The sequence below is a fragment of the Phocoena sinus genome, chromosome 19 (genome assembly GCF_008692025.1).
Source record: "Phocoena sinus isolate mPhoSin1 chromosome 19, mPhoSin1.pri, whole genome shotgun sequence".
NCBI lineage: Eukaryota > Metazoa > Chordata > Mammalia > Artiodactyla > Phocoenidae > Phocoena > Phocoena sinus.
Window position 1 is genome coordinate 8300007 of NC_045781.1, and position 25641 is coordinate 8325647.

General features: G+C 44.9%; 1 protein-coding gene across 1 annotated transcript in view; it reads right to left on the reverse strand.

Annotated features, from left to right (window-relative positions):
• The window catches only part of SAE1 (SUMO1 activating enzyme subunit 1), a 74103-nt gene that overhangs the window by 12592 nt on the left and 35870 nt on the right, over nucleotides 1-25641 (reverse strand). The gene's annotated exons all lie outside the window — the stretch shown is intronic.

The following is a 25641-nucleotide window of genomic DNA, read 5'->3' on the forward strand; positions in this document are numbered from 1 at the left end:
TTCTCCAGAGAAGACATACAGATGGCCAACAGGCTCATGAAAATCGCTAATTACTGGGGAAATGCAAATCAAAACTACAATGAGGTACCACCTCACACAGGTCAGAATGGCCATCATAAAGAAAATCTACAGGGCCTCCCTGGTGGCGCAGTGGTTGAGAGTCTGCCTGCCGATGCAGGGGACACGGGTTCGTGCCCCGGTCCGGGAAGATCCCACATGCCGCAGAGCGGCTAGGCCCGTGTGCCACGGCCGCTGAGCCTGCGCGTCCGGAGCCTGTACTCCGCTACAGGAGAGGCCGCAACAGTGAGAGGCCTGCGTACCGCAAAAAAAAAAACCTAAAAACAGAGTTGCCATATGATCCAGCAATCCCACTCCTAGGCATATATCCAGACAAAACTATAATTCAAAAAGATACACGCATCCCTATGTTCACAGCAGCACTATTCACGATAGCCAAGACACGGGAACAACCTAAATGTCCATCGACAGATGACTGGATAAAGAAGATGTGATATATATATATATATATATATATATATATATATATATATACACACAATGGAATACTACTCAGCCATAAAAAGAATGAAATAGGTGGTGCAGTGGTTAAGAATCCGCCTGCTGATGTGGGGGACACAGGTTCGAGCCCTGGTCCAGGAAGATCCCGCATGCTGCGGAGCAACTAAGCCTGTGTGCCACAACTACTGAGCCCACACGCCACAACTACTGAAGCCCGCGCACCTAGAGCCTGTGCTCCACGACAAGAGAAGCCACCACAATGAGAAGCCTGTGTTCTGCAACCAAGAGTAGCCCCCGCTCGCCGCAACTAGAGAAAGCCTGCACACAGCAACAAAGACCCAACGCAGCCATAAATAAATAAATAAATTTATTTATTTTAAAAAAAATGAAATAAAGCCATTTGCAGCAACATGGATGGACCTAGAGATTATCATACTGAGTTAAGTCAGAAAGAGAAAGACAAATACCATATGATATCACTTATATGTGGAATCTAAAATATGACACAAATGAACTTATCTATGAAATAGAAACAGACTCACAGACATAGGGAACAGACTTGTGGTTGCCAAGGTGTTTGGGGGAGGGAAGGATTGGGAGTTTGGGATTAATAGATGCCAACTCTTATATACAGGATGGATAAACAACAAGGTCCTACTGTATAGCACAAGAGAACTATATTCAATACCCTGTGATAAACCACAATGGAAAAGAATATGAAAAAGAATGTCTATATATGTATAAATGAATCACTTTGCTGTACAGCAGAAATTAAGACTTTTTTTTTTGCATCACATCTCTATTGGTGAATTCTCTTTTAAAGACTAGAACCATCTGCAAAAACAATATCAAGACAGCAACTAAACACAGACTAGTGGAAAGTATTAGAATTGAGGCTGACATAAATTAGCAATGATTATGGTATTATCATTTTATTTATTTAAAAAAATTTTTTAACATCTTTATTGGAGTATAATTGCTTTACATTGTTGTGTTAGTTTCTGCTGTGTAACAAAGTGAATCAGCTATATGTATACATGTACCCCCATGTCCCCTCCCTCTAACCCTCCCTATCCCACCCCTCTAGGTGGTCACAAAGCACCGAGCTGATCTCCCTGTGGGATACAGCCGCTTCCCACTAGCCATCTATTTTACATTTGGTAGTGTATATATGTCAATGCTACTCTCTCACTTGGTCCCAGCTTACCCTTCCCCCTTCCTGTGTCCTCAAGTACATTCTCTACGTCTGTGTCTTTATTCCTGCCCTGCTCCTAGGTTCATCAGAACCATTTCTTTTTTTTTTTAGTTTCCATATATATGTAACACAACATTTTAAATCAACTATACTTCATTCAATAAAATAAATTTTTTAAAAAGCAAGCCTTTTCATAATAAATAAATCTTTATAGATGTTGATAATTAAACACATTTTTTTCATTCTACAGGAAGTAGTACATTAATTAAAATGTGGGGGCTTCCCTGGTGGCTCAGTGGTTAAGAATCCACCTGCCAACACAGGGGACACGGGTTCAAGCCCTGGTCCGGGAAGATCCCACATGCCGCGGAGCAACTAAGCCCATGCGCCACAACTACTGAGCCTGCGCTCTAGAGCCTGCGAGACACAACTACTGAGCCCACGTGACACAACTACTGAAGGCCGTGTGCCTAGAGCCCCTGCTCCGCAACAAGAGAAGCCACTGCAATGAGAAGCCCAGGCACTGCAACGAAGAGTAGCCCCCGCTTGCCGCAACTAGAGAAAGCCCACTTGCAACAACAAAGACCCAATGCAGCCAAAAATAAATAAATAAATAAATAAATATAAATATATATATATATATATATATATATATATATATATATATAAAAATGTGGGCCAAGTGAAAGGTAATACTTTTCATTTATTCAACAAATATAGTCAGAAAGGTAATCAAATATTGCAAAAATGACTAAAATTACTGTGATGAGTGCCATGACAGTACAACAGAGGATGTGACATCCTCTATAGGGTGCTGTCAAGTAAAGGTTCCCTGAGGAAGCAACATGAGCGAAGTATGTGTGGGCCTGGGAAGAAGGGTAGGGGCAACTTCCAGCAGAGGGAAAAGGCCCTATTATGACCCAGAAGAGAGGTCAGGTGGAGGAGGCATGCATTCTAGGCATCAGTTCAAAGGATGAACTGCTTCAGCCAGAAAGGCCAGCCAAGTGCTCAGACTCATCAGACAGGCAGATCATTACAAACAAAACCTCCCTTACTTAGTACAACCATAATGTCAACCTCCAGAAACGGACAGTTCTGTTTTGGATGTGAACCAGAGGAAAGGTTCAGATGATGGCAGCAAATCAGCAGTACAGTATAACAAGACCCCAACAAGGCTTGAAATTGTAGCGCAAACGAAGAGACACAGGCAGGAGCAGAAGACCGATCAAAATACAAGCAGCTTCTACTGCCACAACACCTCGTCTGGATGTCCACTGCAGGCTGGCTGGGTGGCATTCTTGTTCCCCACATGCTCCCCAAGGCAGGCGGACAGTCAGCCTGGAGCCTCGTCTCTAGGGCAGTCCTCCTCCCACACCACACAGGCTGTTTCAGAGCAGAGGTAGAGATGGGTAGATCCCCGGGTGCCCTGGGATAGCCCCTCACACTCACAGTTCACAAACTGCTTCCATTTAAGTTTCATCAGCATTTGCTGACTGAAAAAGTGAACTTATCCAGCAAGTTACACTCCCTCTCAGTACAAGGGGCTCTTCCCTAAAAGATAAGGTGGCCTGAAAACTCAGGCAATTGTTGCGAGGCTCTTTAAAAACGCAAGTATTTGGAACTTGCCCCAGACTAAGGAATCACTGTCCTTCTCTTTGTTTTCTTAAGACTCACAAACAGTTTTGGTGATGAGCAGTGCGGTGAGAACCGCCCTCCAAGAAGCAGTAGGAATTCATTCATTCACCAGTACGAGCGAGCATTCAGTGTGCGCGGCTGACCTACGTGCCAAAGGTCCGATGGTGAGCAAGGGAGTCTTGGTCTCTGCAGTCTGAAAGCGATGGCGGGGGAGGATGGGGAATTTAGGGGTCAAGACAGATGGCTCCACTGAAGCCTGAGAGAAGTTCATAAATGGGCTACACAGTGTTCTGAGAAGATCCCAAAACATGGAGGCCCAGGTAAAAGAAGACGCAACCTGCTTCTGGGCTATGCTTTTCTCAGTGCCGGCGTCCGAGGAAGATCGCTTGTCATGTCCCCAGCGTAGGGCTCTGCATATCAGAGGTTTTCTGTTCTTTATCTTAAAAAGGTTCCAGAACACCTGTTTTGAATACTGTTTGCTGTCTGGGAATGTTACTCTCCTCTCGTCTTCAAGAACACAGCTTCTACCACCCTCAATTCTACCTGACCACTTGGCAGACAACTCAAAAGTCGATGACAAATTGGATGCTGGCTAACACAGACCTGCCATCACCTAAGCTCAACTTCTAACTTTGCAGATGTGTCACTGGGATTCCAATTTGGAGTAAACAAATGCAATCAAGCAAGCATTTGGGGACAGGGTGGAGAAAAGACTGCAGAAGTGGCAGGTCATCACTGTTTACACCAAGCCTCTTTTCCAACAATGTCTGGTGAAGACAAAGGAACGTGGAAATCTGCTAGTCCAGTCAAAAGAGGGTACTCCGAGCGGACTGTATCGAATGTCAGCGCTAATTCTGTCAATCACTCTTGAGAAGATGGACCCAGAATGTGCATCAGTGTTGCCTGAGCAGATGACGGAGGCAGTGCCAAGGGCAGGCCGCTTGTAATGCACAATCTGAGGCCCAGTGGCAAGCACGTGGGAACGGAATGAGGTTGCTGGACAGCAGCAGGAGTCCCGCCCTAGCTGCCTCCTGTGCACTCCTCTTATTTCTGTGTCACTGGGACAGAAGCACCAACTGTCACAAGGAACAGAGGATCATTTTTTCAGCCTTCACCACAAAACTTTTCATCTTTTGGTTATGAAACACAGCTCTTGAAGCATACTCAAACAATTATAACAACTGCAAAACAAACAGTGCCTACTCTATGCCGGGCACCATTCTAAACCTTTTACATCCACGATAACCCAGGGAGGTAGGTAGGTCCGAACGCTCTTCCTACTTTACAGGTGAGGAAACTGAAGTTCGAGATTGAGCGGCTTGATCAATGGGACCGCCAACGAGTGGTGGCATAGAAATGCTAATGCTGGCATTCGGAATCTGTGCTTCTCGATCCAGGAGAAAGCCAGGACCATCAGGAAGGCAACCCAAGGATTCCAAGTGGTCTGGCTCTTTGCCCCCCACCTCAGGAAGACTCCTATTCAAAAAACATTTCTGTGAAATGCATTTTCCTGACGGGGCCCTGCCCTCTCTTAACTGGTCCTTTTTAAATAAATAAATAAATAAATGAATAAATGAATAAATAAATAAATAAATAAATAAATAAATAAATAAATAAATAAATAAATAAATTTATGGCTGAGTTGGGTCTTTGTTGCCGCACACAGGTTTTCTCTAGTTGTGGCGAGCGGGCTTCTCATTGTGGTGGCTTCTCTTGTTGCGGAGCACGATCTCTAAGCACGTGGGCTCAGTAGTTGTGGCTTGCGGGCTCTAGAGCGCAGGCTCAGTAGTTGTGGCGCACGGGCTTAGTTGCTCCGTGGCATGTGGGATCTTCCCAGACCAGGGTGCGAACCTGTGTCTCCTGCATTGGCAGGCAGATTCTTAACCACTGCGCCAGCAGGGAAGCCCCTAGTCCATTACTTTTAAGTTACTAGTTCAGTGGGTGAGAAGTGGACGTGGAAGCCGTACGAAACCTTGCCCATCAATCTTCAGAGGGTAAGACCAGTTTCATCTCAGAAAGAAATAAGATGGCACTCAGAGGAGGAGCAGAGGCAGCCAGCAGCTGGCCCCACTGTTTCTCTGGGCCCCTTGCCTGTTCCTGGTGCAGGCCGCCTGGACGTGGGCCGGCAGCCTGGCACCATCCAGATACCTTGCTGACCACATCTGAAGACCGCTCAGGGCCTCCGGGAAGGGGGCCAGTCAGTCCGGCCACTTATTTGCAGCAAAGCAAACAGAGGCTGTATTTTGCGCTCTTTTCCTAATGTCAGCACTCCAGTTAGCAGGGGTGGAGGGGGTGTGGGAAGAAGCCCAATGTTCTAGACGGGCAGCAGCCTCAGAACTGACCCTAGCCCCGGACGAGTTCCCGCTTATTAAATTCTCCTCTTTGTTCTGCTGTCTGCCCTCCCAAATAGCCAGACACACACATAGCACTGTTGACTCTGCATTTCTGAAGAGCACCTCCCCACCAGTTTCCAAATTATGAAACTATTCCATGAAGATCAAATACTGTCAGGGATGCCAAAAGATGACTCACTGAAACATATTAAAACACTGCACAAAATAAGAGTTCCAAACTTGATTAACTTCATCTGCACCTTTTAATTAACTCAGGTTGCAGAAGTCCAGGGGGGATGACATTCACCGCTATGGATGATAGGCTGGGGTCTCTGCTATAGTTCAGGACTTGCCCATGTAACAGAGAAGACAAACTTTGAAAAGGGGAAACCAAGCACCTTTTCATGGATTAGAAGAAAAACTGCATATGCGTGAATAAACTACTACTTTTGCAAAAAGAAATTAACTCAAATTCAAATTTAATCTGAATCAGAATACCAGATTAGTGTTATAACAGGAATTTGGGGAGCAATGTTACTAATCACTCTATTTCTTTCTAAACATTTCTTATTGCATTTAAATGGCATGATTATATTTAGCATAATCACTAAGGCCATCCAAAGACTCCAGTATTTTTATAGGGAAAAAATGAAATCAATGTTGCAAACTAGCTCCAACCCAATTGCTGTTTCCCAAAACAGTTCAACTGAGACAAAGTCAAATCTATAGAAAATTGCCTGGCTGATGCCTAAAGCTGTTCTGTGCCAGACACCATCCCCACCTCTCTGGAGCTCCCCACCCATTCTCCCCAAAGTGGCTCACTTAATAGCGACTCATTATCTCTGGGAATGGCCTGGAAATCAGATCCACTCCTGGGTGACATAAATTTCCAAGAAAATGAAAAATAGAGTTATCCTCTTAGCCGGTAGCTTATCTGCTCAGGCAAGACGCTAGGTCTCACATTTAGTCAACTGTTCATTCAATGAATACGTAGCGAGCACTGACTCTGTGCTGGGCCCTGAGCTGGGCAGGGGAGAGCAAAATGCACGCTCTGCCTCTCAGAGCATTTCGTGAGGGTGACAAACAAAAACTGCATATGAAATAACAAAAGGTGGGAACTAGAAAAGGAGCTCTGAGAGAGCATGATGGATGGGGTAGAAGGGAGTGGTTTCGCCAAGCAGCCTGCCAAGCTCCCTCCCCAGTGGGCAGAACCACCTCATCCTCACAGGTCCCCCGGCCCCAAATGCTGATCCTCCCTACCTCTCACCCTCAGCACGCTCACACGCTGGCTTGTCAGGGCCTGCTGCGCCTTCTCTCTGCAAAGCCCTTCCTAGGCCTGGGGAACCTGGGAATCCGCAGGTAGCAGCGCGCATCAGCGAGGAGCACAGCTCTGGATCCCCTATTCTCCTACTTACTGTGACCCTGGATAAGTGACAACGACCCTGAGCCTCGTCTATGAAATGGGAATCGAAAGAGCACTTACCTTATTAAGGGGCTTAAGGATTAAGGGAACTGCTGAACGTAAAGCACCTCGGACGGTGCCAGGTAAGCATCAGGTAAATGGCGCTACTCCAGAACTGCCACTGCTTGTCCGCATCTCCATAAATCCAGCTTGCACGGATGGCCCTTAGAGAAGCTGACACACTTGTTCATGCTGTGATTCCTCATGTGACTGTGTGACCACCACTAACTCAGCAGTGAGCTCCGGGGACTACAGCGCCTCGGCTCTGAACTATACTCTTTATTCTCCACACCCTGTTCTATCCCTCAGGGTCTTAATCTCAATTTGTGATTTTACAGTCATCTGTGTAAATTCACTTGTACAAGGACTGACTTGTCTCCTCCACCAGATTTTGGTGCTCCGTGGGGCAGAGACCATATCTGTTTTGTTCACTATTATCTACTTAATGCCTAGCACAGGGCTTGCCCCATAGTAGGCACTGAGAAAGTATCTGTTCCATGGGAAGCTTCAATGTTTGGAGAAGGAAGGAAAATCATCACACGGGTGGGCAGAAGGCTCACAACAAAGCGACACAAGGCCCTCACAGATCCTAACCAGGCCTGCTCTATTACTAATCAAATTGAATGGAGTCCTCAAGATACCGAGGATGGATCTGTTTCTCTTATTAACTATTTACAAACATGCTTAACATGGAATGTCCAGCAAGAAATAAAAAAAAGATACACAGTGTACCACATCTGCCCTCAAGAGGGAAACAAGATAGAAGCCTGGCTTTCAAGGCTGTATCCGAGGGCTAAAGCCCACGGGGGTGAAGCTCAGAGGAGGGACACAGCTGGACTGAGGAAGGCGGGGCATTTCCAGGAAGCCACCATGAGTTCTGCTGGCTCTCAGCCTCCCACCTCTTGCGGTGTCTGTCCATATGCTCAGCTCAGCTCCACACCACTCCCCCCTTCATCTACCTCACTCTTAGTTTTTCTCTTTAATCCAGAAACTTAAAAGTATGCATGTGCATATACTCATTCATTCACTTTTTCATCCACAAACATTTCCTGAGCACCTGCACTCCACCCCCACCGCCTGTGCTGAGTTGTGCTGGGGACCCAGACGGCAGAGCTCACAATCCACAGAGGGCACTCGCAGAAGCCCCCGTCTGTCACCACGGCCACACAATCCTTTGACCTCTTTCTCCAGAGAACTTCACCTCCAGACTGGCCTCCCCTGAAGACTTTTTCTGAAACACCCCTTCTAAGCACCAAGTCCTGGCCACCCTTTCACCTCTCCTATGAAGGCCAGTCTCTGATCTCATCACACATCAGCTCAAAACAGAGAAAGAAAGTTGCCTCCTGTTATTTACAGCTCACTCTCTTCTGAAAAGAACCTGAGGCAGCTGGATGATAGTTGTTGATGGGAGAAAGGAGAGTCCTACTTCTCAGAAATGAGCTGCCAGTTTTTGCCTACCAAATGAAAGACCACGATTACTCAACCTGAGCGAGAGGCAGAGGAACTGGCTCTGTCACCTAGAGCTGGTGGGAGAGAATGCTCACCAAACCATGTGAAGATGTGGTATCGAGGATCTTTACAAAAGGTCATGCTCCTTGGCCAGTGATTTAATTATGTGTAAGCGGTCGCCGCCACGTTATTTATGCATATTTCAAAAAAAAATCTGGAAATAATCTCATATCCAATAACACGATGATTACATGAAACATGATAAATTGACAGAATGGAATATTATTCAGCTATTAAAATTATGTTTAAGCAGTTTTTAGTCACATTTTAAAATTTTAACAGCATTTCGGTTTAAAAAAAGGAGGGGCATAAATAGCCTATATTCAGAATGAGCTCTCCTATGTAAAATAAAATAGAATGAATTAGGGCTTCCCTGATGGCACAGTGGTTAAGAATCCGCCTGCCAATGCAGGGGACATGGGTTCAAGCCCTCGTCTGGGAAGATCCCACATGCCGCGGAGCAACTAAGCCCGCGCACCACAACTACTGAGCCTGCGCTCTAGAGCCCATAAGCCACAACTACTGAAGCCCACACGCCTAGAGCCCGTGCTCCGCAGCAAGAGTAGCCACTGCAGTGAGAAGCCCGCGCACCGCAACGAAGAGTAGCCCCCGCTTGCCACAACTAGAGAAAGCCCACGCGCAGCAACAAAGACCCAACGCAGCCAAAAATTAATAAATAAATTTTTTAAAAAATGAAGTAGGTACAATTGTTACCATCCTCATTTTAGAAGTGGGAAACTGAGGCTCAGGATCACGATGGACTCCAAAGTCAGCACACTTCTAACCTCTATGCTGTATTACCTCCCTGGAAGCTGAGAGGAGACAGAAGATAGGCTAGTTTAAAAAAAGAAAAGAAAAAAGAAAATCACTTCAAGTGACCTTAGTTTCCCACCTCGGAGTCCACCAGTTTGGAATAATGCAAACCACCCATTCAGACTCTAGTCTGACCAAATATTCTAGTTCTCCTCTTAAAAAAAAAAAAAAAAAAAAAAAGTCGAATGATTCCCAAGCTTGACTCTCACCTTTAAAGTGGAACATTCCAGACTTCCCTGGCGGTGCAGTGGTTAAGAATTTGCCTGCCAACGCAGGGGACACAGTTCTATCCCTGGTCCGGGAAGATCCCACATGCCACAAAGCATCTAAACCCGCATGCCACAACTACTGAGCCCGCGCGCCTAGAGCCTGTGCTCCACAACATGAGAAGCCACCGCAATGAGAAGCACAGGCACCTCAACAAAGTGTAGCCCCCGCTTGCTGCAACTAGAGAAAAGCCCGCACGCAGCAACGAAGACCCAACGCAGCCAAAAATAAATAAATAAATTTATTTATTTAAATAAAGTGGAACATTCTGAAAAGTCTGTAATTTAGAAAGAGAACGGGACAGAAACATTCTAAAATGCAGAGGCAGATGCTGTAGAGGCCAAGTATGGAGATCGCTGGTCCCCTACTGCAAGGGCCCCCATCTACTAGCTTTGCCAGCCGCACTCTCCGTTTACAGAGCTATTCTGACAAAGCCCTTTCCATTCACACTCACCCTGCCTGGTCACAAGCAGCAGAGAGACAGGGTCTTTTCTCCAGGCCAGCACTTGAGTGGCACATGACCTTGACTCTGGGCATCTGCTGCTCTCTGCCAACTGCTCTTACCCAGGGAAGATGGCACAGGACATTCCCGTGACTGTTGTCTGACAGTCAGAGAAAAGATGTGAGGCTTTAAACAAGAATTGCAGCTGGGCTTGGGGCCTGAGAACAGCTCAAACATAGGCTACTGCGGGGGAGGGGGAGATGTGGGCCTGCAAAGAAGAAAACAAGGCAGGTTGCTGACAGTGTTGCCCATTATTACAATCGGGTCTCGGTGGGCCTCAGTTCCCCATCTGCAAAAGTGGAATAAGAAAATGTCACAGGGCTCTTGTGAGGTTCAGACTTTAAAAATGGACATAATGCTATTAGTATTAGTATGGCTAATAATTATAGTCTGACTGAGCGCTTTGAGAGACGGGGTACTGGGCAATGCTTAAACATTTACTAGGTTTGGTGACAAATGACTTAGCTTCTCCAAGACTCAATTTCCTCCTGTGAAAATGACGTGATCATAGTAGATCTGCTCTCACGAGGGTGCTGTGAAGATGTAATGTGATCACGATGGATACAAAGCACTTAATCAACAATTACTAGTGCACAAGATGTGCCCGGCCATCATGTAATCCCTGTGACCCTATGTGGCGGACTTGGGGTTAGGCCTCTTTTTCAGGTTGAGGAGTGGAGCATGAGCCTAACCACAGCTGGTTCTCTGACCAGACTCTACACCTGCTGGCAGCGGTAAAGCCCAGAACTGCACTTATGGGTCACCTCTGCCCCTTCCCTCACCTCTCTTCTCTGCACGGCAGTGCCTTCTTCCTTTCTGAATGATGACTGTGGTCAGCATTTTGTACCTCTGATAAAGCAGTGGCACCAGATAAAAAACAAACAGAAAAAGAAACAAAACAAAACCCACTGCTTTTTTCTTCCTCCCGCCCTACAAATTATTTTTAAACATTTGTGGTTATGACAGTAGCAAATCAACAAGCACTCAGCTGCTGCCCCATTATCGGAACCCACTTCCCTGTGGCTGTCTCTTCCTTAGCAGTTCTTGTCATTGCTGGACACCAAAACACCCACTGGGGAACGCCGGCCCAAGTGGCAATGGCTGGTTTGCAAAGGTTACAAGTTCTAAAATAAGAAGTTCCTTCTGAAGAGAACTGATCACCCAATCAAGCTGAGGTCTAGAGAGAAAGTCAATTAAAAAAATCATAAAATTTCCCTGTGGTGAGGGCAGGGAAAATTGAGGAAGGAGGTATCAAACTAAGTTTTCTAACAGTAAAAAAGTTATCAAGTGTCCACCATTAAGAAATCTTGAGAGAGAATCCTTGCAGTGATGAGGAAGAATGAGGTACAAAACACTAGAAAGTTCTGGAAGAATACACAAGAAATGGCAGTTTCCCCTGAGGTGTCTGAATATTTTACTAAGAAGATGTCTTACTTTTACAATTCAAAGAAGGAGAAAATAGGGCTATTTCTAAGGCTCTCCTATACATGATCATTGGGAGGAGATTATCAACATCTCCCTCATTTCTATAAAAGAAAACAGAGGCCACAAGGCAAAGAGGCTTGCTCAAGGCCGGGCAGTATATGATAGAGTGGGACCAAAATGCCTTTCTTTCAAATCCAAAGCTGGAGACATCAAGGTTCTAATGGCAGGAGAAAGTAGACATGAACTCCAAACTTGTTTGGCTAGATTTATGAACCAAGAACAATCAGCCATCTTAGAAAAGATTCTAATTTCTCCCTTGGAAGGCCCTAGGTCTGACTTTGCCAGCGCCTAAGAGAGATAGGAGCTTCTAGTCATAAACAAGCCCTTGTTCCCCGCACATGGGGAGTTAAAGAAAAGTGGAAGGGCTCCCCGATACTTTGGATCTAGGCACAGTCCTACAGCCAGGTCTAGGGCTTTGAGGTACTGTGTGTCTTGTGGCACAGCAGGGAAAGGGCCAAAGGCCAACTATGCAAATTAGCACCACCTAGATGGCTTTACAGGGGCCTAAAATAAATGAATGAAGCCACAGGTTAAGAACCGGCAAGATTCTCCAAGCTTGGGACAGGTGGCCGCAGCAATCAATCAATCCACATTTAGCAAGGCCCTGCTCTGAGTCAGGCCCAGTCAAGAGATGGTGAGCTGTGGTCCCTGCCCTCAAGTGACTCTGTTGTCCAGGGGATGGTATGGGATCACAGAGGAAGGAAACCCAACTCACATCAGGGCAGCTACATTCCTGGAGGTCACATCAGAGTGAGCAGTGAGGATAAAGTGGGAAGGGACGAAGCAGGATATTCCAAGCAGAAGGAATAAAAACGTGTAGAAACGAGGGACTGACAGATGTCTGGGGACAGCAATGTATAGGGTTCATGGAGGGCAGAAGGGAGTGGAAAGGAGAAAAGGAGGTCAGTGGGCCCCAGGTCTGGGATGCCAATCCAGGAAGTCTAAATGGTATCCTGAAGGCAAAAGAGAATCATGGAAGGGTTTTAGTTTTTAGACAGATTGGACTGGTGACTGAAAATGGATTAGAAGGGAAGAGATCTGGGACTTCCCTGGTGGTGCAGTGGTTAAGACTCTACGCTCCCAACGCAGGGGGCCCGGGTTCAATTCCCAATCAGAGAACTAGATCCCCCATGCATGCCACAACTAAGGAGCCGGCGAGCCTCAACTAAGGAGCCCACCTGCCACAACTAAGGAGCCCACCTGCCACAACTAAGGCCTGGTGCAACCAAATAAATAAATATTAAAAAAAAAAAAAAAAAAGGAAGAGATCTGAAGGAGGAGGCTGGTAAAGAGCTAAGCCACCAATGAAGGCTGAGGGTGAAAGGCAGCCCCACGGGAGGACTCGTGGTCATGTCTAGGCTGAACTCCAGTCCCACCGAGCCCCATACAGAGTGCTTTCTGGATGAAAGGAGAGGCCAGTCAAGTTCTTGAACTTGATGAACGCTGTGCAGAAGAGAAAATGGCAAATGCGTTAGAAGAGCTCCACTGGTTTCCAACACAGGCAGTATATTAAGGGCTCTGACAGCTCCTCTTTAATCCGCCCAACAACCAACCATGAGGCTCAGCAGGGGAAAGTGACTCGGAAGAGGCCACCCCTTCACCCTCTGTACCCCTAGTACCCGCCTCCAAGCCACCATTTGTATTTGTTCCTAGTAAGGTCCTGCTTGGCTCTACATGAAAGTTGAAGACGGGTTAAGTGTTTCTATGCAAATACACCCCCTACAGTCTGCCCAACACTACTGCCTGGAAGAAGAAATTCCTTTTGCAGAGCAAGGGCCCTAAGTGGAGACCACCCCAGGCTGGCCCAGCAGTGAGGTGCTATTTACTATACTACCTCCTTCCTGAAGCATGAAGGCTTTCTGTTCTCAGTCACAGAGGTGTGCTGTTTCTCCCACAGCAGAGGTCTCTAGCTCCCCTTGAAAACCTGGGGGAACCGTATGGCTGCTTTCCAGAGGAACTGTACATGTGAAGAGATGATGAGGATGTGCTGTTATAACGTGCCCTTCCTATGGACCCAGCACTGATAGAGCCCTTTGCAGGTACTACTCATCAGTCGTCAATATCGGGATTTTTTCCAGGTGCTGAGAACTGGGGTTTTGGAGGTTGTTTTGTTTTTCGTTATTTTAATTTTATTTTGAAATAATTTTACACTTAACAGAAAACCTGTACACGGAATTCCTGCATAATTTCACCTAGTTCTGCAAATGCTAACATTCTACCACATTTGTCATTATTTCTTTATATCTATAAATACACATTTTTAAAAATGATTTGAAATTTGCCCCTGAATACTTCACTATGTATTTCCCCCAAACAAGAATATTCTCACAGGGGCTTCCCGGCGGCGCAGTGGTTAAGAATCCACGTGCCAATGCAGGGGACACGGGTTCGAGCCCTGGTCCAGGAAGATCCCACATGCCGCGGAGCAACTAAGCCCGTGTGCCACAACTACTGAGCCTGAGCGCCTAGAGCCCGTGCTCTGCAACAAGAGGAGCCACAACAACGAGAAGCCCCCGCTCTCCACAACTAGAGGAAAGCCCGCGCGTTAGCAACGAAGATCCAATGCAGCCAAAAATACATAAATTTATTTAAAAAAAATATTCTCACAGAACCACAAAACAATGATCAAAACTGTGAAATTAACAGGGATGGAGTATTACCATCTAATCTACGGACCTTTTTCAAATTTTACCAACTGTCCCACTGATGTCTTTGAGAGCAAAAGAAAAAAAAAATCTCCTGATCTCAGATCCAATCTGGGAGGTCTATGTTCCATTGAGCTATCATGTCTCTTCATTCTCCTTTAATCTGAAGTGGAGTTCCTGGGTCCTTTACGACACTTTTGAGAAGTACAGGCCATCTATTTTCTAGAGTCTTATTCAATCCAAGCGTGTCTGATGCTTCCTCATAATTAGGATGAAATTACCCACTTTGGGCAGGGAACCAGAGCGGTGGCGTGTCTTGCTCAGTGCATCCTATCAGGACGCATGAGACCTACTGTCCTATTCTTGGAATGTTAACTGTGATCTCTTGGTTGAGGAACAATCTGCCAGGGTTCTCTAGTCTTTCTTTGCAATTAATTAAAACATGTCTTGAGAAGACATCTACCCTGTTTCACAGCGAACTTTCCCATTAGTTTTAGCATCCATCATAATTCTAAAACAATTTTTACTACTATGATGATGGCCAAATACAGATTTTTAAAAAATCTTCATCATTCCTGCTTTATTTACTGTTATTCTTCTGTAAAAAAAAAAAAAGAACTTTGCTCTTTCCCTCATTTACTTATTCAATTATCAGTATAGACTCACGGGTTCTTGTTTCAGTCTATGGTTACAATCTATTACTATCATTTCTCTGATCCTCAAACTGTCCCAGATTTGACCAATAGGAGCCCTTTCAAGTTGACTCCTGTGACCTTCTGACATGACCCATCATCCTTTGAGCACTTCCTTACTTTCAGGCACAGCAGGATGCTCCAAGCTCACCTGTAAATTTCCTCCCCCAGCCCCAGAATCAGCCATGTCTCCAAGGACTCCTGGATCCTTGGATATTAGCCATCATGATCTGGGCATGAAGTCTGTTCATTGCTACTAGAGCGCTTTGCTCCTCAGCCCTCTCAACAGCCAGAGCTAGGAAATACATACGTATGAATGTAAATACACGGACATACACACATCTATTTCTGTACCTACATATAAAAAACCACGAGTTCATCCAGATGACTGCAATACCAATCCAACCCCACAGGGCTCCTTCTAGCCTTTCCCACCTTCCGTATTTACAGAAACGAACTCCCTTTTCTGGCAATAAAAAAGTCTGAGTCTCATCATCCACAATATATTTGCCTATTTGCTCAATCCTAGAATAAACAGTAAATAGTTTCAGACTTGCTAACCCACACCACTGTAAAAAGCAAACCAACTTACTAGACTTCATATTTGTTTACGGTTCTTTTTTTTTTTTTTTTTTTGCGGTACACGGGCTTCTCACTGTTGTGGCCTCTCCCGTTGCGGAGCACAGGCTCTGGACGCACAGGCTCAGCGGCCATGGCTCATGGGCCTAGCCGCTCCGCGGCATGTGGGGTCTTCCCGGACCGGGGCATGAACCCGTGTCCCCTGCGTCGGCAGACGGACTCTCAACCACTGCGCCACCAAGGAAGCCCCAACGGTACTTTTTAAAATCTGAGGGTATACAGTCAAAATTCTGTATTCAAGAGCTACATGGGGACTTCCCTGGTGGCGCAGTGGTTAAGAATCTGCCTGCCAATGCAGGGGACATGAGTTCGAGCCCTGGTCCAGGAAAATCACACATGCCGCAGAGCAACTAAGCCCTTGTGCCAACTACTGAGACTGCGCTCTAGAAACCCGCGAGCCACACTACTGAGCCCTCATGCCACAACTACTGAAGCCTGCGCGCCTAGAGCCTGTGCTCCGCAACAAGAGAAGCCACCACAATGAGAAGCACGTGTACCACAACAAAGAGTAGCCCCCCTGCTCATCGCAACTAGAGAAAGCCCCGCGCGCAGCAACAAGACCCAACACAGCCAAAAATAAATAAATAAAAAACAAATTTATTAATTAAAAAAACACATTTCAGTAATTAAAAAAAAAAAAGAGCTACATGGGTTATCTCCTTCTTACCCCTGCTTCAGTCATGCCCTCAACTGAAATACAGTACTTAACACATTTTAAAAAAAACCCACACATGAGTAAATCAGGGCTTTGACACAGGATATGGTCCTTTTGTCCTTATGGCATTGGTTTCCCTCCAATTGGCTGATCCTTCAGAAACCTGGGAGGTTTACAAAAATGCATATTGCAGCCACTCCTAATTATTTTGATTCAGTAAATCTGAGCTAGAACCAGGGAATCTGTATTTTTCAAATGTTCCACGAGTGAGCCTGATATCCTCTTAGTTGGGAAACCACTGGCTGTAAGAATAAAACCTAAAAAAAGCAAGGCCCTGATCTTATCTCTGATCGCACCCATCAAGCTCCAGCCTCGCTGTGCCAGGTCTCTGCACCACTGGCCGCCTGCAAGCACTGCTTCTCTGCCGGCAACACTCTCACCTCCCTTTACCACCTGGCCAATACCGATTCTTTAAAATCCAGCTCAGATGTCTCCTCCTCTCTGAAGACTTCCCAACTCCCCAAAGAGAGCCAGACCCTCAGTTCCCTGAGCTCCCAAACAGTTTGCTTTTGATGGTAGAATAATTCACACATATTGAAAAACAGGACCAGCACAACACGACAGCTTTGTCAATAGCTCTCTGTTACAGCTCTCCTCACAAGGAGAATTATTTGTGATTGAGTTTTGCATTGGCAAGGAGATGACTTCTTCCCGTGACAATTCCCAGGCACGGATCTGACACATATCAGGTGCTCCAAAAATGGTCTAAGATTATTTTCATCTTTAATTCTGTGGCTCAAAAACGGCCTAAGTACTTTTCCACGACTTGTCAGAACAGACTGAGAAAGTTAAGATTGCCAAGGATTCTCTGCTAAGTAGTTCACATCTTGAGATCAAGCCCATTTCTTCTTGCTCTGGACTAAACCTGTGTGTTATTATTCATGCTGGTAAGTGAATGCTGTTTCCATACTAGACCCGATATTTTTAGCACTCCTGTTATGATAAACTCACAGTAACCTCAAAAAGAACAAATCAAAGTCAACTTTTTGCCACAGGAAACCAGCTCACACTTCATGTTTTGCAACATGCCATGGGAGAACAATAAAAAGATGAGACCTTTGGCTCACAGATGGTGAGGCTGACTCTCAAGATGGTGGAAAAATGCAGCAGGAAGCGTTTGGTCTGGCCACCATCTTATTTAAGTAAACTGGAAAAACACTCAACACCCAAACAAGGCAAACACATGCACATGGACGACACACACACATGGACAGCAGGGCAGCTGCTTCACAATTCAGTAGAATGGGGCAGAAAGAGCCATCTACGTGCGAGGGGCAGGCCAGGACCAGGGTGCCACTGGGATCAAAAGCCTGACAAGTGCTCAGGGAAGCAGGCAGGAAAGAGGAGCCTGCAGGGACACCAGTGGGCAGGCTGCTCTCTCTCTAGGGTGAAGAAATGACCAGACAAGCAAACCAGTCACTCATGCAAAAGCTATTTATCGAGCACCCATTTATTTACTGAGCACCTACTAAGTGTTCCATTAGGCAATGGTGAAACAAAGGTATTCTCGTGTGTATCACAGCTAAGCACCCTGACTTCATGAGGAATTCCTAAGGCGCCATCAGGTATATTAGTCACATTCCCAGAAAGGCTCTTGGGAAAAAATTCCAAGGACTGAGAAAAACTGAAAACAACCTACATTTGATGAGACTGGTCACAAATGATAGTACACTCAAAGAAATACATTTTGCAGCCAACAAGACAAATGAGGTCACTCTATATATGCTTCCAAGATCTTTTCCGAAGCAAACATGAAAAACTAGAGTACTGCCTAAAAAGGTTGATCATTCAAGTTGGATATTCCCCAAGGCCATCCCACAGCCCGAAGTTATTGGGTTGGCCAAAAGGTTCGTTCGTTTTTTTCTGTAAGATGGCTCTAGTAGCACTTAGTCATCTTAACTTCATTAGAAACAATTTGCTAGATTGTACGTGACAGCCGTCATATCAGTGTGCATTTTAAAAAGGACTTATCAAAATTGGTGCATTTTTGTGTAGCCATTTTAATACTGAAGATGGAAGAAAAAAAGCAACATTTTTGGCATACTATGCTTTATTATTTATTTCAAGAAAGGTAAAAACTGAACTGAAATGCAAAAAAAGATTTGTGCAGTGTATGGAGAAGGTGCTGTGACTGATCGAACACGTCAAAAGTGTTTTGCAAAGTTTTGTGCTAGAGATTTTCTCACTGGACGTTGCTCCAGAGTCGGGTAGACGAGGTGAAGTGCAGAGAGATCAAATTGAGACGTTAATTGAGAACAATCAATGTTGTACCACACAGGGAGACAGCTAACATACTCAAAATATCCAAAATCAAGCACTGAAAATCATTTGTACCAGCTTAGTTATGTTAATTGCTTTTATGCTTGAGTTCCACATTAAGTTAAGCGAAAATACCTTCTTGACCGTATTTCCGCACGCGATTCTCTACTTAAATGTAATGAAAACGTTCCGATTTTAAAACAAATTGTGACGGGTGATAAAAAGTGGATGCTGGGGCTTCCCTGGTGGCGCAGTGGTAGAGAGTCCGCCTGCCGTTGTAGGGGACACGGGTTCGTGCCCCGGTCCGGGAAGATCTCACATGCCGCGGAGCGACTGGGCCCATGAGTCATGGCCGCTGAGCCTGCGCGTCCGGAGCCTATGCTCTGCAACGGGAGAGGCCACAACAGTGAGAGGCCCACGTACCGCAAAAAAAAAAAGTGGATACTGTACGTGCTTCCCTGGAGGCGCAGTGGTTAAGAATCTGCCTGCCAATGCAGGAGACACAGGTTCGAGCCCTGGTCCGGGGAGACCCCACATGCCTCGGAGCAGCTAAGTAAGCTCTTACACCACAACTACTGAGCCTGTGCTCTACAGCCCGCTAGCCACAGCTGCTGAGCCCGTGTGTCACAACTACTGAAGCCCACGTGCCACTACTGAAGCCCACATGCCTAGAGCCCACACTCTGCAACAGCAGAAGCCACTGCAATGAGAAGCACGTGCACTGCAACCAAGAGTAGCCCCCCACTTGCCACAACTGGAGAGAGCCCGCACGCAGCAATGAGGACCCAAAGCAGCCAAAAATAAATAAAATAAAATAAATAATTAATTTTTTAAAAGTGGATACTGTACAATAATGTGGAATGGAAGAGATCGTGGGCCAGGCGAAATGAACCACCACCAACCACACCAAAGGTCTTCATCCAAAGAAGGTGATGTTGTGTATATGGTGGGATCGGAAGGGAGTCCTCTATTATGAGCTCCTTCCGGAAAACCAAACGATTAATTCCAACAAGTACTGCTTCCAATTAGCCCAATGAAAGCAGCACTTGACGAAAAGCGTCCAGAATTAGTCAACGGAAAACGCATAATCTTCCATCAGGATAACGCAAGACTGCGTGTTTTCTTTGATGACCAGGCAAAAACCGTTAACAGCTTGGCTGGGAAGCTCTAATTCATCCGCTGTATTACCAGACATTGTGCCTTCGATTTCCATTTATTTCGGTCTTTACAAAATTCTCTTAATGGAAAAATTTCAATTCCCTGGAAGACTGTAAAAGGCACCTGGGACAGTTCTTTGCTCAAAAGATAAAAAGTTTTGGGAAGATGGAATTATGAAGTTGCCTGAACAATGGCAGAAGGTAGTGGAACAAAAGGGTGAATACATTGCTCAATAAAGTTCTTGGTGAAAATGAAAATGTGTCTTTTATTTTTACTTAAAAACCAAAGGTACTTTTTGGCCAACCCAGTAGAATGTTACCAATGTTTGACTTGAATAACAAAATCAAGGCCACTTTTTAAATTATATCAATTTCACGTAGGAGCTGGGACCTGCACTCAACTCTGGTAGTCCCCAAAGCCCGTCTTTTTCCCTGACACAAGACTGCCCACGACTCTACTTGGGACTACACTTCCATTGCTATGGCTGACCATCAAAACTGGCCGGGCAAAACTACAGTTAGACCTTAAGACAAACTGGAGGACATTTTGTTCAAATTCACGAAACAATTTCTAGAAATTTTTTAAAAAGAAATACACTTAAAGTGAGTAAATTTTCTGGCATAAATCACACCTCAGTCAAGTTGTCAAAAGTACAAAAATTAAAAATACAGAGACACAAGGAAGAACTTTTATTTTATTAGAGTCACTGACTACCTAGAATGAGAAGAGATTTTAGAAACAGGCAGATAACAGTCCTATCACCTTACAGGTGAGGAAACAAAAGCCTAGCAGCAAACTGACTTACCTGACTCAAGTCGCAAAGACAGTTGACGGCAAGTATATTTGGCAAAAGGCAACTTCACGCGTTGGAAGCTACTATGCTCTCCTAGATAACCAATGAAGTCAAATTACAGGAGAATCTCACAGCTAGTTATATGAATGGCCCCACATCAAATCAAAAGAAGTATTTCTTTTTTTTTTTTTTTTTTTTTTTTTTGTGGTACGCGGGCCTCTCACTGCTGTGGCCTCTTCTGCATTGGCAGGCGGACTCTGAACCACTGCACCACCAGGGAAGCCCCAAAAGTAGTATTTCTGAATATAAGAATAAGGTGATACCATACACAAAAATAATCTCAGAATGGATTAGAGACCTAAATATAAGACTGGACACTATAAAACTCTTAAGAGGAAACATAGGAAGAACATTCTTTGACATAAATCACAGCAAGATCTTTTTTGATCCACCTCCTAGAGTAATGGAAATAAAAACAAAAAAAAAAACAATGGGACCTCATGAAATTTAAAAGCTTTTGCACAGCAAAGGAAACCATAAACGAGACGAAAAGACAACCCTCAGAATGGAGAAAATATTTGCAAACAAATCAATGGACAAAGGATTAATCTCTAAAATATATAAACCAGCTCATGCAGCTCAATATTAAAGAAACAAACAACCCAATCCAAAAATGGGCAGAAGACCTAAATAGACATTTCTCCAAAGAAGACATACAGATGGCCAAGAAGCACATGAAAAGCTGCTCAATATCACTAGTTATTAGAGAAATGCAAATCAAAACTACAATGAGGTATCACCTCACACCAGTTCGAATGGGCATCATCAGAAAATCTACAAACAACAAATGCTGGAGAGGGTGTGGAGAAAAGGGAACCCTCTTGCACTGTTGGTGGGAATGTAAATTTGATACTGTCACTATGGAGAACAGTATGGAGGTTCCTTAAAAACAAAAAATAGAATTACCATATGATCCAGCAATCCCACTACTGGGCATATACCCAGAGAAAACCATAATTCAAAAGATGCATGCACCCCAATGTTCATTGCAGCACTATTTACAATAGCCAGGTCATGGAAGCAACCTAAATGCCCATCAGACAGACAAATGGCTAAAGAAGTTGTGGTACATATACCACAATGGACTATTACTCAGCCATAAAATGGAACGAAACTGGGTCATTTGTGAGATGTAGAGGACTGTCATACAGAGTGACGTAGGTCAGAAAAAGAAAACAAATATCGTATATTAACGCATGTATGTGGAACCTAGAAAAATGATACAGATGAACCGGTTTTGCAGGGCAGAAGTTGAGACACAGATGTAGAGAACAAAGGTACGGGACACCAAGGAGGGAAAGCCGTTGGGGGGGATGGCGATGGTGGTGTGATGAATTGGTGATTGGGATTGACATGTATACAGTGATGTGTATAAAATTAAGGACTAATAAGAACTTGCTGTATAAAAAATAAATAAAATAAAATTTAAAAATTAAAAAAAAAAGAAAGAATAAGGTGATATACTCAGAAAAGTCAGCTTAATACTTACAAGCTGAATTCTGGCAGAAGTCTAAGCTGCCAGCAGGACCCAGGGAAAGAGATCACGAGAGCCATTTCCCTCTACTTCCAGAAGCTTAGTCCAGTCCCTAGTCAAAGGAGTTAATCAAATATACACCAAGAGCAAAACTCCCAGACAGCAAAGCAGGCCCTCATGCTCATTGAATTTGGAACACTCCTTATACTTCCAGTTGCAGCACCTCTGGAAAGACACACAGGGCTCAAAACGACCCAAGAGGGCAAAAAAAATATCATCAGGAATATGCATATGACGCCACGCAAGAAAAGTTAGGACATGTCATCTGCCACAAAGAGAAAAGCCCAGGAAAGGCTATGTTGGATATCCAAAAAACTCAGGAAGAACACTGGGGATGGTGTGAAAAGAACTAGATCCTGGAAGAATCAGGAGACTTGGGTTTTAGACCTAGGCCATGGGGAGTCACTTCCCTTCTAGGCCTCATTCTTATAAGGAGAGAGTTAGCTTAATTTGTATTTGTATGCCAAATCAGAGAGGGAACTGCAGGCAGTGCTGTTTAAAGGATCCCGTGGCTATGAGAAAAGTGGCTGGCCAATGATAAGGCCTTATTAGCCACGTCTGCCACAGGTAAGGGATGGAGGGGAGAGTGGGAAGCGCACAGCTGCCAGCCTTGGTCTAGACGGTATGATATGTGGGGCTGCCTCCTTTTAAAATTCTCTACTACAGGGACACTTCCCTGGTGGTGCACTGGTTAAGAATTCACCTGTCGGGCTTCCCTGGTGGCGCAATGGTTGAGAGTCCGCCTGCCGAGGCAGGGGATGCAAGTTCGTGCCCTGGTCCGGGAAGATCCCACATGGCCGCGGAGCAGCTAAGCCCATGCGCCACAACTACTGAGCCTGCGCACCTAGAGCCTGTGCTCTGCAACAAGAGAAGCCATTGCAATAAGAAGTCCACACACCACAACGAAGAGTAGCCCCCACTCGCCACAGCTAGAGAAAGCTCGCGCATAGCAATGAAGACCCAACGCAGCCAAAAATAAATAAATAAAATAAATAAATTTATATTATATTTTAAAAGCCTGCAAAAAAAAATTCTCTATTACAAAACTATACACATAAAAATGGTTAAGATGGTAAACTTTATGGTATGTGGTTTTACCATAATAAAGAAGTATTCATAATTAATATGACTATTAATTATGAAGGTTTTTTTATTAATTTTTATTGGAGTATAGTTGCTTTATGAACATAGTTTCAATCACCAAATCCTAAGCCCTGGAACTTGAAACTAAAAAGATAATTAGTACCATTTAGAAAGAGAAGTAAACCAGTGTAAAGCAATTATACTCCAATAAAACGTTAAAAAATTTTTTTTATTTTTAATTAAAAAAATTTTTTTAAATAAAAAGAAAAGAGAAGTAAACATATGGAGTATATTATCCAACAAAGTGTCACAGGCAAAAAACTAAAATCCAATAGGATTGCTGCTATGATAATACTTACTCAAGTATGGAATTAAGGGTAAACTGAGGGACTTACCTGGTGGCCAGTGGTTAGGAATCCGCCTGCCAATGCAGGGAACGCGGGTTTAAGCCCTCCTCTGAGAAGATCCCACATGCCGCGGAGCAACCAAGCCCACACGCCACAACTACCGAGCCTGAGCTCTAGAACCCGCGAACCACAACTGCTGAGCCCGCGTGCCACAGCTACTGAAGCCCGCGTGCCTAGAGCCCATGCTCCGCAACAAGAGAAGCCACTGCAATGAGAAGCCCGCGCACTGTAATGAAGAGAAGCCCCCGTTCACTGCAACTAGAGAAAGCCTGCGTGCAGCAACAAAGACCCAACACAGCCAAAAAAATTTTTTTAAATAAATAAATTGTTTTAGAAAAGGGTAAATTGAGTCAATCCTAAAATTCTACTACACAGTTGCGAAGTACCTCCCACCTCCAAGCACATAACTATATTAGGTCTCTAGGACTTGCTGTGTGCTAAGCCCCTTGCGTGTGTGTCACGCAAGCCTCACAAAAGCCCTCTGAGGCAAGCGCTATTAACACCCCCATGGTCAGAGGGGAATCTGAGGGAGCCTCAGGGAATTTAAGTCTGTGGCTCAACATCACTCACCTAATAAAATGACAGCGCCAGGACTGAAAGGCAGGTCTGTTTTGATTCCAGAGCACTAGTTCTGAACTGTGTACCACTGCCTGCCATCTGGGTCACAATATTAAAGCTCCTGCTTCTGCCTCACGACCTGTATACTCCCAAGCCCCTTGTAACTTCTGATAGTGATGGTCAGCAGAATCCATCTGGATTCAATAAACATTTTCCCCCACACTGTCTCCAGGCCATTAGTTTTGCCTCCCCATCTCAATGATGGGCTCCTGAGGGCAGGGGTGGCCACATGCCTGTGTCTTCATCAATCTGTACCTTTTAAAACGCCTGTAAGTGGGGGTATAGCAGCTGCTTCATGTGAATGTGGTGAGGCTCCAACGAGCTAATACCCACAGAGCACTGAGAATGGAGCCCGGATGCTTTCATTACCTGGGACCTCTCACAGTATTTAATTAATTAGACTTCAAAGACCTGGGCTGCTCTTTTTGCCATCTGCATTCTGCGTTCCTCAGGCAAAACACGAGCCTCTCTGGGACTCTGTCTCTTCATCCCAAGAAACCAAACTGCGGATAATTCCCACCTTTGTCCACCTCATAAGGGAGCTGTGATGATGAGATGGACAAGAAATACTCTGGAAACTGCAAAGGGTTAGATCGGGTCTCTCAACCTCAGCACTATCGGACACTGGCAGCCAGATAACTCTTGTCATGGGGGGGCTATCTTGTGCCGTGTGTCATAAGATATTAAACAACATCCCTGCCCTCTCCCCATCCCACCCCCAGTATAACAACCAAAAATGTCTCCAGACACTGCCAGTGTTCCCTGGAGGACAAGACTGCCCCTGGCTGAGAGAATCCCCAGGTTATGGTAAACTCAAATACCTGGTTGACTCCTTTTATAAGCAGCAGTTAGAAACGCTCAGGCTATACCCCAAACCTTTCCAAATTAATAGCTGTTTACTGAGGGCTTTCTATGTGCCAAACATGGGCGGGGGGAAGCTGGGAAGCACATCCCCAAAAGTACAAAAATGTCGAGGTGACTTTTTTTGCTCTTTTTCTGGTATTTTCTATAACAAATATGGATTATTTTTACACTAATTAACAAACCGATGTTATTTATACACTTACTTGGCTTACTGTGAGAACACGAGTAACCTTAATCTCCTCTGTGCTCAGTTTCCTCGTCTGAGAAGTAGGGATAGTAATAGTATCAACTCCCAATGGCTCTTGCTAGTAAGCACTCAATGTTTATGATTATTATTATAAAAATAATATTAAAAAATAGAAGTGCCAGGCACAAGAACACTAAGACGCCAACCAACACCTCACCGATGCTCCCCTGAACACCAGCCACGATGAGCGCGAGCGAGGGAAAAAGA